The 13,247-nt window shown below is 39.5% G+C and overlaps 1 protein-coding gene across 2 annotated transcripts in view; it reads left to right on the forward strand.

The window, feature by feature from the left end:
* Nucleotides 1–13,247, forward strand: part of CACNA2D1 (calcium voltage-gated channel auxiliary subunit alpha2delta 1) — a 436,336-nt gene that overhangs the window by 325,176 nt on the left and 97,913 nt on the right. The window lies entirely within an intron of this gene.

The following is a 13,247-nucleotide window of genomic DNA, read 5'->3' on the forward strand; positions in this document are numbered from 1 at the left end:
ACTGACGATGTACAACCATACATCTGACCTGCCACAGTGCTCCTGAGAAGTTCTACAGTTAGCAATTTGATGGGTAGCAAAGCAATTTTTCCCATAAGTAATGTAATAGAGGGGAGAATCCATGAAGGAATTTAAAAATGCACATAATTTATGTATACAGAGACAGCATATGTGATGTGCTGGGCAGAGGGTTATTAGGAGGGTAGGATTGTAAGGACTGCCAAATGAAGGAGATGCTGGCTTTTTCGGGGCTGGCTTTTCAGCAGCAGAGATCTTTCAGAACATGATCTGAAACTTTAGTACTACATGTAATTTCTACACTTCAAACTTGTCTACCAGACTTAAAACTTCTGTTTCTACATAATAGAGTTTTTAAATAGTTCTTTAAAATAGTTTTGGGGTTTTTTTGAGTGGCATTTTAGTCTTTCTAATACTTGCCTGGAATTTAAAGTGAAAATTCCTGGTTTTCAAGAAAGCTGAAGGCAAAATAAAATAGATTTGGGGAGCGGGAAGATGGTATGAGCAGCTTTCAGTTTTCAGGCTGATACCTTGGATGTCATGCTCTAGCCTTGGGCAAGGCTTTTTTGTTTTTTTATTAAGCTGTTGAACTGTACAGCTTTGATTCTAAGGATTTAGGATGGGAACATTGACATACTTTTAATGATGAGAGACAGCCTGCATGATGAGTAACTCTGGAATGATTTTGGAGCCAATTTTCAACTTCTACAGATGTGTTGTAGCCAGCCTGCAGGGAGAAAGACCTGAAATATCACTATCAGAAATCTTTTTGAACACCACTTATTGCTTCATCATTTGCTGTCAGTCTAGCTAGACCTTTCTCCAAGTAGTAAAGAGAAGCTTTTGTTTGCAATAGCATTTCCTTTGTTAAACTTTTTAATAGTGGATTAGACTGTTTTCTTCAGTCTAAGTTGTGGTGAAAAAAAGGAAACTCATTTTTTAATTATTATTGTTATTAAAGGAAATAAGCTTTTCTGTAATGACATTAGAGAGATGAAATCTTGTTTTTAGGTTCACTGGTTTAAAAAAAAAAAAAAATTCTAATCCTAAACTGCTGGAAATTGATTACTACATTCAGTGGAGCTGTGCGAACTTTTGCTGTTGGAAGATCTGGACCTCCACTACCTCCTGATTTACACAGTTTTCCAAACTCTTTCCTTCATTTACTCCCAGATGCCCAGAAACAGTGTATCTTAATGCTAAGCCTCCCTTAGGCTCAGGATATTTTTTATTAGCTAAGGTTCAGTGTTATTCTAGCAAGGCCCCAAGTTTGGGATTTGTGTTGAAAAAGGACTAGAAATCTTTGAATATTTTCTACAGTACATTTTCCCAGTGGTTTGTAACTTACAATATGTTCATTCTTTGAATGAACTTTAAAGACACACATCAGATATTTGACTGCAGAACCAAAGAGGACTTTCTGGTTGTGCTGCATTCATCCTCAGAGGAAGGCAACACTCACAGAAATATACATAATAGAACATGGCATCTCTAAATCTTTTATAAAGCGCTACTTGCTGTTGTGCGCTTATCATTTAAAAGTCCATATTAGATCTTTTCAGTATTGCAATTACTTATGTGTAACCTATGTTTTCATGTGTTCAGATGACTTGTGTATTGGAATTGTTGGAGACATTGTCTTCTGACATTTTATTTCTCTAACAGAAAGGGAATCATATGCTATAGATAGGAAACAAATAGTTGTACTACTATAAGGCATTCTTTAAGCGAGAGAAATGAGAAGTGAGAAGACTTTGGAAAGGAGACCCACCCTGAAGGAAAACCTGGATAGGCTGGAAAAGCGGGCTAAGAAGCTTATGAAGTTCAACAAGGACAAGTGTAAGGTCTTGCACCTGGGAAAACATAATCCAGGAGTGCAGCACAGGCTGGGATCTACCTGGCTGGGGAGCAGCTCTGTGGAAAGGAACCTGGGGGTCCTGGTGGACAGGAAGCTCAACATGGGTGAACAGTGTGCTGCTGCGGCCAAGAAGGCCAATAGGATGCTGGGTTGCATCAACAAGGGCATCACCAGCAGAGATGAAGCCATTATCCCACTCTACTCAGCACCTGTCAGGCCACACCTGGAATACTGTGTTCAGTTTTGATCCCTGCTATACAAAAAAGATGTGGAGAGGCTGGAGAGGGTCCAGAGAAGGGCCACAAAGATGATGAAAGGACCGGGAAGCCTGCCGTATGAGGAAAGGCTGAGAGAACTGTGTTTGTTCAGCCTTGAGAAAAGAAGGCTTAGGGGAGACCTTATCACCATGTTTCGGTATTTAAAGGGTGGCTAGAAAGAAGACGGAGACTCCCTTTTTGCTAGGAGTCACATAGTGAGGACAAGGGGTAATGGGTACAAGTTACTCCCAGGGAGATTCCAATTGGACACAAGATGAAAATTTTTCACAATGAGAACAATCAGCCATTGGAATAATCTCCACAGGGAAGTGGTGGATTCCCCAACATTGGACACTTTTAAGATTTGGCCGGACAGGGTGCTGGGCCATCTTGTCTAGACCGTGCTTTTGCCAAGAAAGTTTGGACCAGATGATCCTTAAGGTCCCGTCCAACCTGGTATTCTAAGATTCTATGTATCTATGATTCTATGAGAGAAGTGAAGACAGAAGTTTGGTCTTTTTTCTTTTTTTTTTTTTTTTTTAGGATTTTTCCCTTTCTTTTTTAGTTTACTCAGTTTTTCCATAGTCCAACCAAAGCCTCAAACCAAAGTTAAACATGCTGTTTTCATGTATGTTGTTTTATTTTTACATGTAATTTAGATATCTTGACACTTGAAGTAAAACATAATACATTAGAGTGATCATTATTCTGATCACTCTATTAGGTCTTTGAAAATTACATGCATGACTTTCATTTAGGAGGATTTCTTAGAAGGTCTGAGATCTCATCTTTATTCAAATATTAAATTCTTCATTTTACTGCTTAGGTTTTTTCCCACTTATTCCTTGTATACCTTTGGTGAAAAGCTTGATGATTTATTAGGCTTATGTACTGTGTTAAAAGGCAGATGGTTCATTAATTCTTGTCTAATTTTAAAATAATCTCATTTTTCTTTTTTCTAAATGATCTGAGGATCATATGAAGATATGGTGATACACAAAATATCATCTGGTCATAAGTGGTGTTCCCCAGGGCTCAGTATTGGGGCCAGTTCTGTTTAACACCTTTATCAATGATCTGGACAAGGGGATTGAGTGCGTCCTCAGTAAGTTTGCAGATGACACCAAGTTGGGCAGGAGTGTTGATCTGCTGGAGGGTAGGAAGTCCCTACAGAGGGATCTGGACAGACTGGATCGATGGGCCGAGGCCAATTGCATGAGGTTCAACAAGGCTCAGTGCCAGGTCCTGCACTTGAGTCACAACAACCCCATGCAACGCTACAGGCTTGGGGAGGAGTGGCTGGAGAGCTGCCTGGCAGAAAAGGACCTGGGGGTGCTGGTTGACATCCGCCTGAATATGAGCCAGGAGTGTGGCCAGGTGGCCAAGAAGGCCAATGGCATCCTGGCTCATATCAGGAATAATGTGGCCAGCAGGACTAGGTAAGTGATTGTCCCCATGTACTTGGCACTGGTGAGGCCGCACCTTGAGTACTGTGTTCAGTTTTGGGCCCCTCACTACAAGAAGGATATTGAGGTGCTGGAGTGTGTCCAGAGAAGGGCAACGAAGCTGGTGAAGGGTCTGGAGAACAAGTCTTATGAAGAACGGCTGAGGGAGCTGGGGTTGTTTAGTCTGGAGAAAAGGAGGCTGAGGGGAGACCTTATCACTCTCTACAGCTACCTGAAAGGAGGTTGTAACGAGGTGGGGGTCAGTCTCTTCTCCCTAGTAACAAGTGATAGGATGAGAGGGAATGGCCTCAAGTTGCGCCAGGGGAGGTTTAGGTTGGATATTAGGAAAAATTTCTTCAGTGATAGGGTAGTCAGGCATTGGACCAGGCTGCCCAGGGAAGTGGTTGAGTCCCCATCCCTGGAGGTATTTAAAAGACGGGTAGATGTGGCACTTACGGCCATGGTTTAGTGATGGACTTGGCAGTGTTAGGTTAATGGTTGGACTCGATAATCTTAAAGGTCTTTCCCAACCTAAATGATTCCATGATTCTATGATCATTATTCTTCACAAAATATTCCATAACAAAGAAGGCATGTCTAAATCAAGTCTGATTTTAGTGCTTTCTTCATGAATCCAAACCCCAAAATATCAACATTTTGTTGGAGGTGAAAGAAACAGATTTATTCAGTACATTTCATGATATTGCTTAAGAACAATTTCTCTTGAAGAATCCTGGTATTAGACATCATTGGCTAGTTAAAAAGTCCAAAAAGCTAGGTGAAAATTTTCAGTTAATACGATATTAGTGGATGGATATATGAACACTAGCAATAACTGGAAGCTATCTACAATTTTTCTTTCCCTCCTGGATCTTTTGGCCAAGAAAGCAACAGTTGTTTTATGGCTTGTTAGCTTTAATAACCATAGAGTGTTTAGTAATGAGGTTTTGAGTTAACTAGAGAGCTGTTTTACCACTAACCTCCGCCAAGATGTTGTCCCACAAAACCCATATGTATGATGATTCATACCCACAACTGAGAGACACGGATTTAAGCTCATGCCAATCACTTCTAGAAAGTGACAGGATGATTTAATCACCCGTGCCTGGTATATGAAGAAATCCTAGGGAACAAAAAGCTTAAAAGTAGATGTGTTAAAATACATTAGTTCTACTGATTTAATATAGTTCTTGCATTAATTTCCAGTGAAAAGAGGCTGAACAAACTATTAAGTCACGTAAAGACTGCCAGGGGTTAATATGTCATGATTTCCTTTGGCATTTGCATTTTTCTTATCTGAAGTGCAGTGCTTTGTTGCAGAAAGAAAACCTGCTGTTTGAAAGAGCTTAAATGTATGAGTAATACAACTGTTTTCCCACTAATCCAGTTATATGCTTTGATAGCAGTAAGTGGTAGATGATAGGGGCAGCAATTCCATCCCAGCACGCTATGATTTAGTGACTTGGTTTCAAATGTTGACACAGAGAGTGTAATTTGTTTATGATTGTGGTAGGCTGCAGTTTGCAGGAGAAACGTATTTCAACTTCAAATCTGTAGAGGTGGGGAAAACCACACAAAGGAAAAACCTACCTTACAGCAACAGACATTAAAAGTCAGGAGTTGTAGGACTGTTTAAAATCACTTAGCCCCTGTAAAAATCCAAACTAGTATTTACTGTTTAGGAACTGGAAATTAAATGTTATGAGCATACTAGGGATAATAGAATCACGCTCTAGGAAAATTGAAAGCTCATCTCCTGCTTTTGTGCAGTTCTGCAAATGGACTAAAGTCAGAGGAAAGGAGATTTCTGGATGAATTGATTTCAAAGAAAAAACTATGCACCCAGCCTGTGAAATCATTGTTGAGGATAAAGGCAATCTGTGGAAGATACATGCCTTTTTCTACTGATTTTTAATAGCAGCTTATCACATAATTCCCACAGCTCAGTGTTTGCCAACCTGTTTATTTTGCCCTCCTTACTCCCAAATTGATACAAGCTTTATGCCTTCTTAATTAAAATATTTATTATATCATAATGGCGGGGGAAGTTTCATAAAAAGCTTTTCAATTTATGGAAGGATTCTTTCTGCTGCATGTTCCTTCCTGCATTCTGCAGTTCAGATTGCACCTATATTCTCTTAGATACAGGGAAATATCCCTTCCTTCTCAGAAATACTTCCTTAAGCTTGTTTAAAAACTTAACAAACATGACATGGGTGGAAACCTTAGCCTGAAGTTCTATTGAAGGGAGGAGGATGTTAGATTTTGCAACCAGGTAACCCGTTGTGCTTATGTTTTCTTTGTTAGATGTTTTAGATTTGTACGAGTGTACTTCTGTTCAACTGGCAAAAACTTCCAGAAATTTCTTTAAAATTCAGTTTCCTTTATTGCTTCCATTTAAAGTGTTTTTAGTGAACCTTAAATTAAATTACATACTCAAATAAACTAAGATATATTTTCTTCTGTGTTTTTAAATTTTGACCCAGAAGAGTTCAGTGGTGGTTAGTTTTTCTAAATACCATCAGTATTTGAGGAAGCCATAAAACATAATAATGATAGCAGTGTGAGATACTGGCACAGAAGTAGCTGTATGAGTGGGTCTAGAGAAGGAGAAGCAAAGGACTCCTGTATGAAGGGGCTTGCCAGCAGGCTTGCTAATCCACTTCAACCCTTACTTTCCCATTCTTCATAATGGACAATACAGAGGAGAAAATATAAAGATTCCTGCCATTTTTTCTCTATTTGGGAAATTAAAAAAAAGATAGAGAATCAAATTCTCACTGTAGGTCTGTATAAGCATCTATCTTACTGATTTAATCCTGGAGCATTTCAAGTAACAAATCACAGTAGCTCCTATTGAGTATACCATCTCCTCAGCATCATAGCTGTGTGAGGCAGTAAAAAAAATACGTATTATTCCTTTTTTGGGTGTTGTTTTTTTGTTTTTTTTTTTCCTGTAGTCAGTGAAAAACGATATAAAGGCATGTTTAGAGCTCAGTGTTGAGCTTTGTGATTCTCTTAACCACAATCCATCTAATTGTATCATGACCTTGCAGTTTTTCTTAATTGAATGGCTCATTTTCAAGACAAGGGGGAACAATGATAGCTGCAGAGAAATACATCTTCATAGGAGTGTTCCTTAATGGAAAATCATTAGCATTCCTTAATGGAAGGTCATTATCTTGCACCTTCCCTATTCAGGGACCAAGTGAATTGTTGTATGTATTTTCATACAGGTATGTTTAGTAAACCCTGTAGGTGCTGGGTTAAACAAAGCTCCAAGAAGTTATGATCAAAATCTAGTATTCAATTTCTGCATTGCTAAAAATTGCAGTTAGAGCTAGGCTATGTATCTACGGAAATAGATGTATGGGAAATATGGCTAGAGGACATGTTTAGCAAACGTAATGAAGATGAGTATTCTGCAGATAGCAATGGAGAAAATTTGGGAACTATAGAAACCCAGCAACTGTTAAAAAGTTAGAAAGAATTTTCTTTTTTAATGGATTAATGAGAGTAGGAATAGAAGCAAGAAATGCAGTAGTATAAACAACATGAAATATTTGTCTGCCCACAGAATTACAGTTTCATTTTGCTTCCCCTCTAAAGAGAAAGTCGAGAAAGGAGTAAACGATGCTATGTTAAAGTATTTTAGGTGGGGCTGGAGTTGAAAGGAATATTAGGGTAGAGAAGATGTTATATTAGTTGGCATTTTTGAAATGAGGTTAATTGACTTCAATGGGACCCTGATGCTGAGGAAAACAAATTACACTGTATCAAGAAAAAGAAGAAGTGAAGGACCACTAGGAGACAAACTTCTTGTCATCTTCATCTGATGTGATCAACTGGAAATGTTTGTACAGCTTCAGTGATGTGGCTAGAGACAAATTTCCATCTAAACAGTGTATGGATTGATGGTTCAGTTTCTCTCGTGGGAGGCAAACAATGAGTATTTGAACTCAGATTTTGACTGTATGTCGCCTTTGTTCTGGCTAAATACTGTTACATAAATGTGGATCATATCACTAACTTAACATAAAAGGGATTGGCTCAGATTTTACACAAAAAGATTGTAGGTGTCCTCTCAGGACTGAAAGTGGTTTAGGGTTGATTGCTTGGTTCTTGAAAGCATCTTCTCACAATCTTGAGTGAGTTATCTGAGAAGCTGGATTTCAGACATACTCTCAAACTCACAGAATTTGACCTTTTTTTGGCTGTTCTGGAGTTCATAAATATATAGGCTGATAACTGATGTGATCACAGCTGAGAAGCACTGTTGTTGGGGAAAACTCTTGCATCCATAGACTCTCAAAATTGTCAGATAAAAGCACTGCAAGAATCACTAGTGGAAACCCAGTAAATTTGAATGGCACATAAATAGGTAATATGCCTCAACAAATTGCAAGGAAAGATTCTTGTTGTCTTCATATCAATATTTAATGCTTTCCTGGAAGATGCACTTTAAGCAAACATGTACCACTAAACGTAATTGTTAAGGTCTATTAGAGAAGTAACCAAGGGAATTTTAAGGACCAGTGATACGTGGGTGGTGAGAAAGTATGCAAGAGGTCAGATTAGATTATCTCATTACCCTTTTTAACCTTAAATCAAGAATACATAAAGGTTTTGTTTGATTGATTGGTTGGTTGGTGGGGTTTTTTGTTTTGTCCTGCTGACTTAAATGTTTATCCCAAGTAGCTGTTCATCATCCACCTTAGTTACTAATGGACTGGAAAGTACTTCATCATCCTTGTGTGATATGAATACTTTAGCCTTCTTTGTAAACAGGGAATATTTGCCAAGTACTTCTTTCTTTTCTGTATATGTAAAAATTTAACCATATCCATCTAGCAACAGATGTGTTCACTATTTAGGCTTTCTCTTATTCCTAGTGTACTTAAAAATTCCTTGTTATCTTCAGTTTAACCAGCCCTACAATATTGTCTGTGCAATAAGACAGAACAGCAAATATTTGTATTAAACAGACATATACAGAATAGTCCATGATGAAGAGGTGAAAATCAAGTGTTACTTTGCTGTCCCGGTGATAATACTCCCTATGGTACTTGCTTACAATTTTTTTTTAGTATCCAGGTTAAAATAATATGCCAGTATGTAAAAACAATATAACACAAAACCCATGGTGATGTTTGTGCAGGGTCAAGGCTTCTCTCTCTGAGAATTAGAGCTAGTATCAGGGACTGTCTCCAAAAGCCAAGTTGCCATGTTCAGCTCAGAACTGTGCTCAAGCTAGTAAACCTTCGTAAAGTACAGCCAGCCAGATCCCATGCAAAAGCTGTTCACATTTGTATTCAAAGGCCATGTAGCCATACCTGGTATATGCTGGGGAATTTAGAAAGTAAGCATGTGTTTCAACAATTTTTTCCTGATTTCTCATTTAAACTGAGCTTTACACAGCTACAAATAAGCTTGAGAAACCTTTAGAAGATGAAGTTATTTTTCTTTTAGAGTTACAAAATAATAACCAAGCCATCTGAATTTAGGGATTTGTTTATACATATATTATTTTACCTGTTAGGGGAAAGCATATCATGCCAGATTCAACACCCCAAGAGAGCTGAGACTGCCGCAGCTCAATGCCACAGAGCCAACCAGTAGTGAGGCTGAAAATGTGCCAGTGGGCACATGCACACAGAGTACATGTATATGCCACGTAACATATATTCATGTGTATACATACATACCAGGCCAGACACCCAGGTAACACAGGCAAATCCAGAGCACTCACATGAACGCAGGCAGTGCCAACAGCCTCATCCTGCTGAGCAGGATGGAAGTCTGCTGGTGAGAATATATATATATATGTGTGTGTGTATGTGTGTATATATATCTCAGCCTGCCACCTAGACATACAAGCCCCTGAGGCTGCAGCCCCATCCAGTTGCTGGTAGAGACCATCTCATGCACATGCACAGAGCTGGCAGGGAATCCCCTGGTCCCAATAGCCAACCCCCACTGTGATCTCACCCTTAGAGCCACACAGACATGGGTTTCACCTCTAAATCCCCAGGACCAGTGCCTGGCACTCACTCCAGGTGCTGGTACCATGGACACATGGGTCCCTGTGACCCACAGTCCCACTCCACTTGCTGGCACTGAAGTTCACTCACTTTAGTCTCTCTAGCTGCTGCAACATGGACACACAGGCCCTGTGACCCGTGTTCTGACTCCGGTTGCTGCACTCACAGACACACACGCAGACTAGAGAGTCCCTCACCCGGGAAAAGAGGTAGAAATGGAGTTTAATAAGAAGGCAGGACAGACTGCACTGATGAGGTGCATGATGTGGCCAGACAAGCATACTGACCAGCAAACTATTTACATAAGACCAACAATTTTTCCCCAAACCCCTCTATTTTCCCCCACTTTTTTGTCCCCAAATCACCTAAATCCATCCCTTTCCTCACACAATTCCTCCATAAAATATTCCATAGTAAGTCCTGTCCAATCCTGAAATGTTCTTCCCCTGCATCCCGTAATGTCTTCCATACAGCCTCCCTGAGTCCAAAAAAGGGGTTATTGTATTGTAAATTCCTGCCAAGGCCCTAATTATAGTTAGTGGAGGAAAATGAGAAACACTTCCAGAAGACAAGTCATCCTGACTATCCTGAGGACAAATTACAGCCAGGAGGTGCTTGTCTGTCTCCACTGGCTGTAGGGAGAGCCTGGCCCACAGTCTTGGACTGGGCTCCCAATTAAATGATCACTGAAATGAGAGATAAGCTGAATCATACTATCTCTGCTCAGGTGAGAATGCAGAAGGGAGTCAGCAGGAAAAAAACCAACAGGCACTTTTGGGTTTTTTACACCTTTTTTTTTTTTTCTTCTTCTGTGTTACTCTTTGCTTTAACATATCAGCTAAGCTTTTGATGTTGTGTTATTAACTGTAACTTTAGTTTGCTGGGGAAGGAAAATGTTCAAAAGGTCTGTAAGAGAGAAAAAAGAAATGGAAAGAGTTGGAAAAGGAATAGGGCAAATCTTAAACCGAGATCTGTTTCACTTTAGATCTGTCACAAAGTGTTAATTCTAGGGAACAGAGTGCTTGAGTGCATGAAGAGCCAAAGGGAATGGAAATTAGAAACTGAAATTCCACATTAGGATGTCAGGAGCAGGGATGTTGCTGGAAACTGTACATTTATTACTGTACAGTATAGCTGACAATTCCAGATGGCTAGAAAAGTCACCTCCATTCCCACTTTGAGGGATTACTTTGGGCATCAATACAGATTTTTACTGTCTCCTCTTATAGTTGTCAAATGTCAGGAAGTCAGCCTTCTAACAGCACATGGCATGGGCTTCTGCGATTTCCAGAATAAATTCCAGCTCTCTAGTATATTAGTAGTATTTAAAATGAGTAGTTTAGTAGTATATAAAATGATGTGATAGCTCTACCTAATGGTTCCACTGGTCAATAAGTCTGTTGGCTATTTCCAGTTTCTTAATTTTTAGTAAAGCACAAGTCTTACTAAGAAGACCCCTGCTTCGTCAGACATATCATCAATAAAAGTGCATTTCTGAGTCAGCTTTCCAACTAGGAGACAATTATTAGGGGGTGTTGTGACAGTATAATTAAAAATTTGTGGTAGATGAATGGTGTCTCGAACAATGAACTCATTCCTTACCAGTTCGGAAGAGGCTGGGCTGGCTTTAATGATTCTTCTGGGGAAAGTTGACTCACCATGTTAATGAAAAAAGAAGAAAATGCAGGCTGTCCATAAGGTTTGGGACAGAGTGCAGGCTATTTGTTCTATGGTCCCCCTTTCTTTTATATATTTTCTATAGAAGTCATCTATTTGGTAGGTGAAAATTTTAAGACGTGGCAAGATGTTAGTTTGGTATGAATCTAAAGGACCTCTTAACTTAGGGAAAACATGAATGAAATACTCATTGATTTCTCAGGTCTCACGCTTTCAAGACTCACGCTTTTCCCTCCTCTCTTGCTTCCCTGCCTCAGCGGCAGCATCTCACACATCAGCCAGGTGCTGCCGCAGCCTCCTGGCTGCTCACGAACCCCAGGCACCATGTGCAGCCGGGCACGTTGCTTTGCCCTGCAAGGGTGACAGGCACACTTAAGGCAAGCCGTGGGAATATGGAGGTGATATTGTAGCCCCCTGCCATCCCATAGTGATGTGGCCTGATGCTGAAATGTATGTCTGTCTTGTAATTTGGTGCACTGACTAAACATTCGTCTTGCTTTTGATGCCCTGAGTAGCAACCTCACATATCCCGTGAATTTATAGAAAATGGTTTAATACTCAAACCTTTATCTCTGGTGACCAGCGATAGGACACGAGGAAATGGAATGAAGCTGTGTCAGGGGAAGTTCAGTTTGGACATTAGGAAAAGGTTCTTCACCAGAGGGTGGTTGGTCACTGGAACAGGCTTCCCAGGGAGGTGGTCACGTTACCAACCATGTCAGAGTTCAAGGACTGTCTGGACGATGCTCTTGGTCATATGGTTTAGTTTTAGGTAGTTCTGCAAGGAGCAGGGACTTGGACTTGATGATCCTTATAGGTCCCTTCCAACTTGAGATATTCTATGATTCTATGACTCATCTTTTTGGCCAGGGGTGTTTTGTGTTCTAAACAACTTGAGTTTGACTGAATGAAGATTTCCCCAGCCAAGGGATAATAAAAAAAAGTCTACAAAATAATTTTCCAGAAAGTCTCTTCTTGTTACAGCTCTCTTCTAGAGTGTATCAGGGTAGCAGTGCCATACAGTGCAGACTACAGGACTGCGACACTACAGCAGCACGGTAGTTCAGATCAGGCAGCTTTTTCTGGGAGATGCTGAAGTTTACAGTGCTGAAATTTTCAGTAGAAGTCAGAAACACTTGATTTTAAGTAAATAATGCATGCTAACTTAGCCACAGCATCATGAAATGACCATAAACGAGTTCATCTGGCTAAGCTAATTCATCTTTCAGTCTATGCTGACGTTCTTTGTTGTAACTCTGAGATTCGCAGCGCAGCATCGTACTTTATGGTCTGAACGTTAAACCTTTTGTACTCAGTGGGAGCTTTGCAATGATTTATGTGCAGATAATAATATTGGTTAGAAAAGTTAAAAAAGCTAACTGAGAGGAGATTTTAGCCCAGTATTTGGTCCTTTCCCAAACATTTATCTCATATTATGCTACAATATATTTTCGGCAGATATTTTGTGATTTAACAGTTATATTGTTGTTGAATGCTGCTACCTGTGATCTGTCAAGAGTCCTTTCAGAAACACAGTATTAAGCATTTTTGAACCTTACATATATTCTGTCTATAATGCACATATATACATTTCACAATGAAAAGAAATGTGATGCATTTGAAATTTCAAGAAATGCCAATAGTGTTAATTGACATATAGTCTTAGTTTTATTGCTTCCTGTGCTTGCAATACAATTTAATAAATGCAGGAGTGCTCCTACTGAGTAGTAGAATAAGGTTTAAACATTTTTTCTACAGTGTATATGTAGGGTTGTACTGTATACCTGAAGTTTATCTCTATGCAAGTCATAGCATAGGAGGAAACAATTATTCTGTAGCAAGATACAAATGCTGAACTTTAACATCATGTATTATTTTTTGGCATGTGAAATTGCAAACCTTTATTGCTTGAACTGCCTCAAATTTTCTGTGTACTGAGATCTACATGGGA

The sequence above is a fragment of the Nipponia nippon genome, unplaced genomic scaffold (genome assembly GCF_047370975.1).
Source record: "Nipponia nippon isolate SJK-2023a ecotype South Korea unplaced genomic scaffold, ASM4737097v1 scaffold_3, whole genome shotgun sequence".
Taxonomy (NCBI): Eukaryota; Metazoa; Chordata; class Aves; order Pelecaniformes; family Threskiornithidae; genus Nipponia; species Nipponia nippon.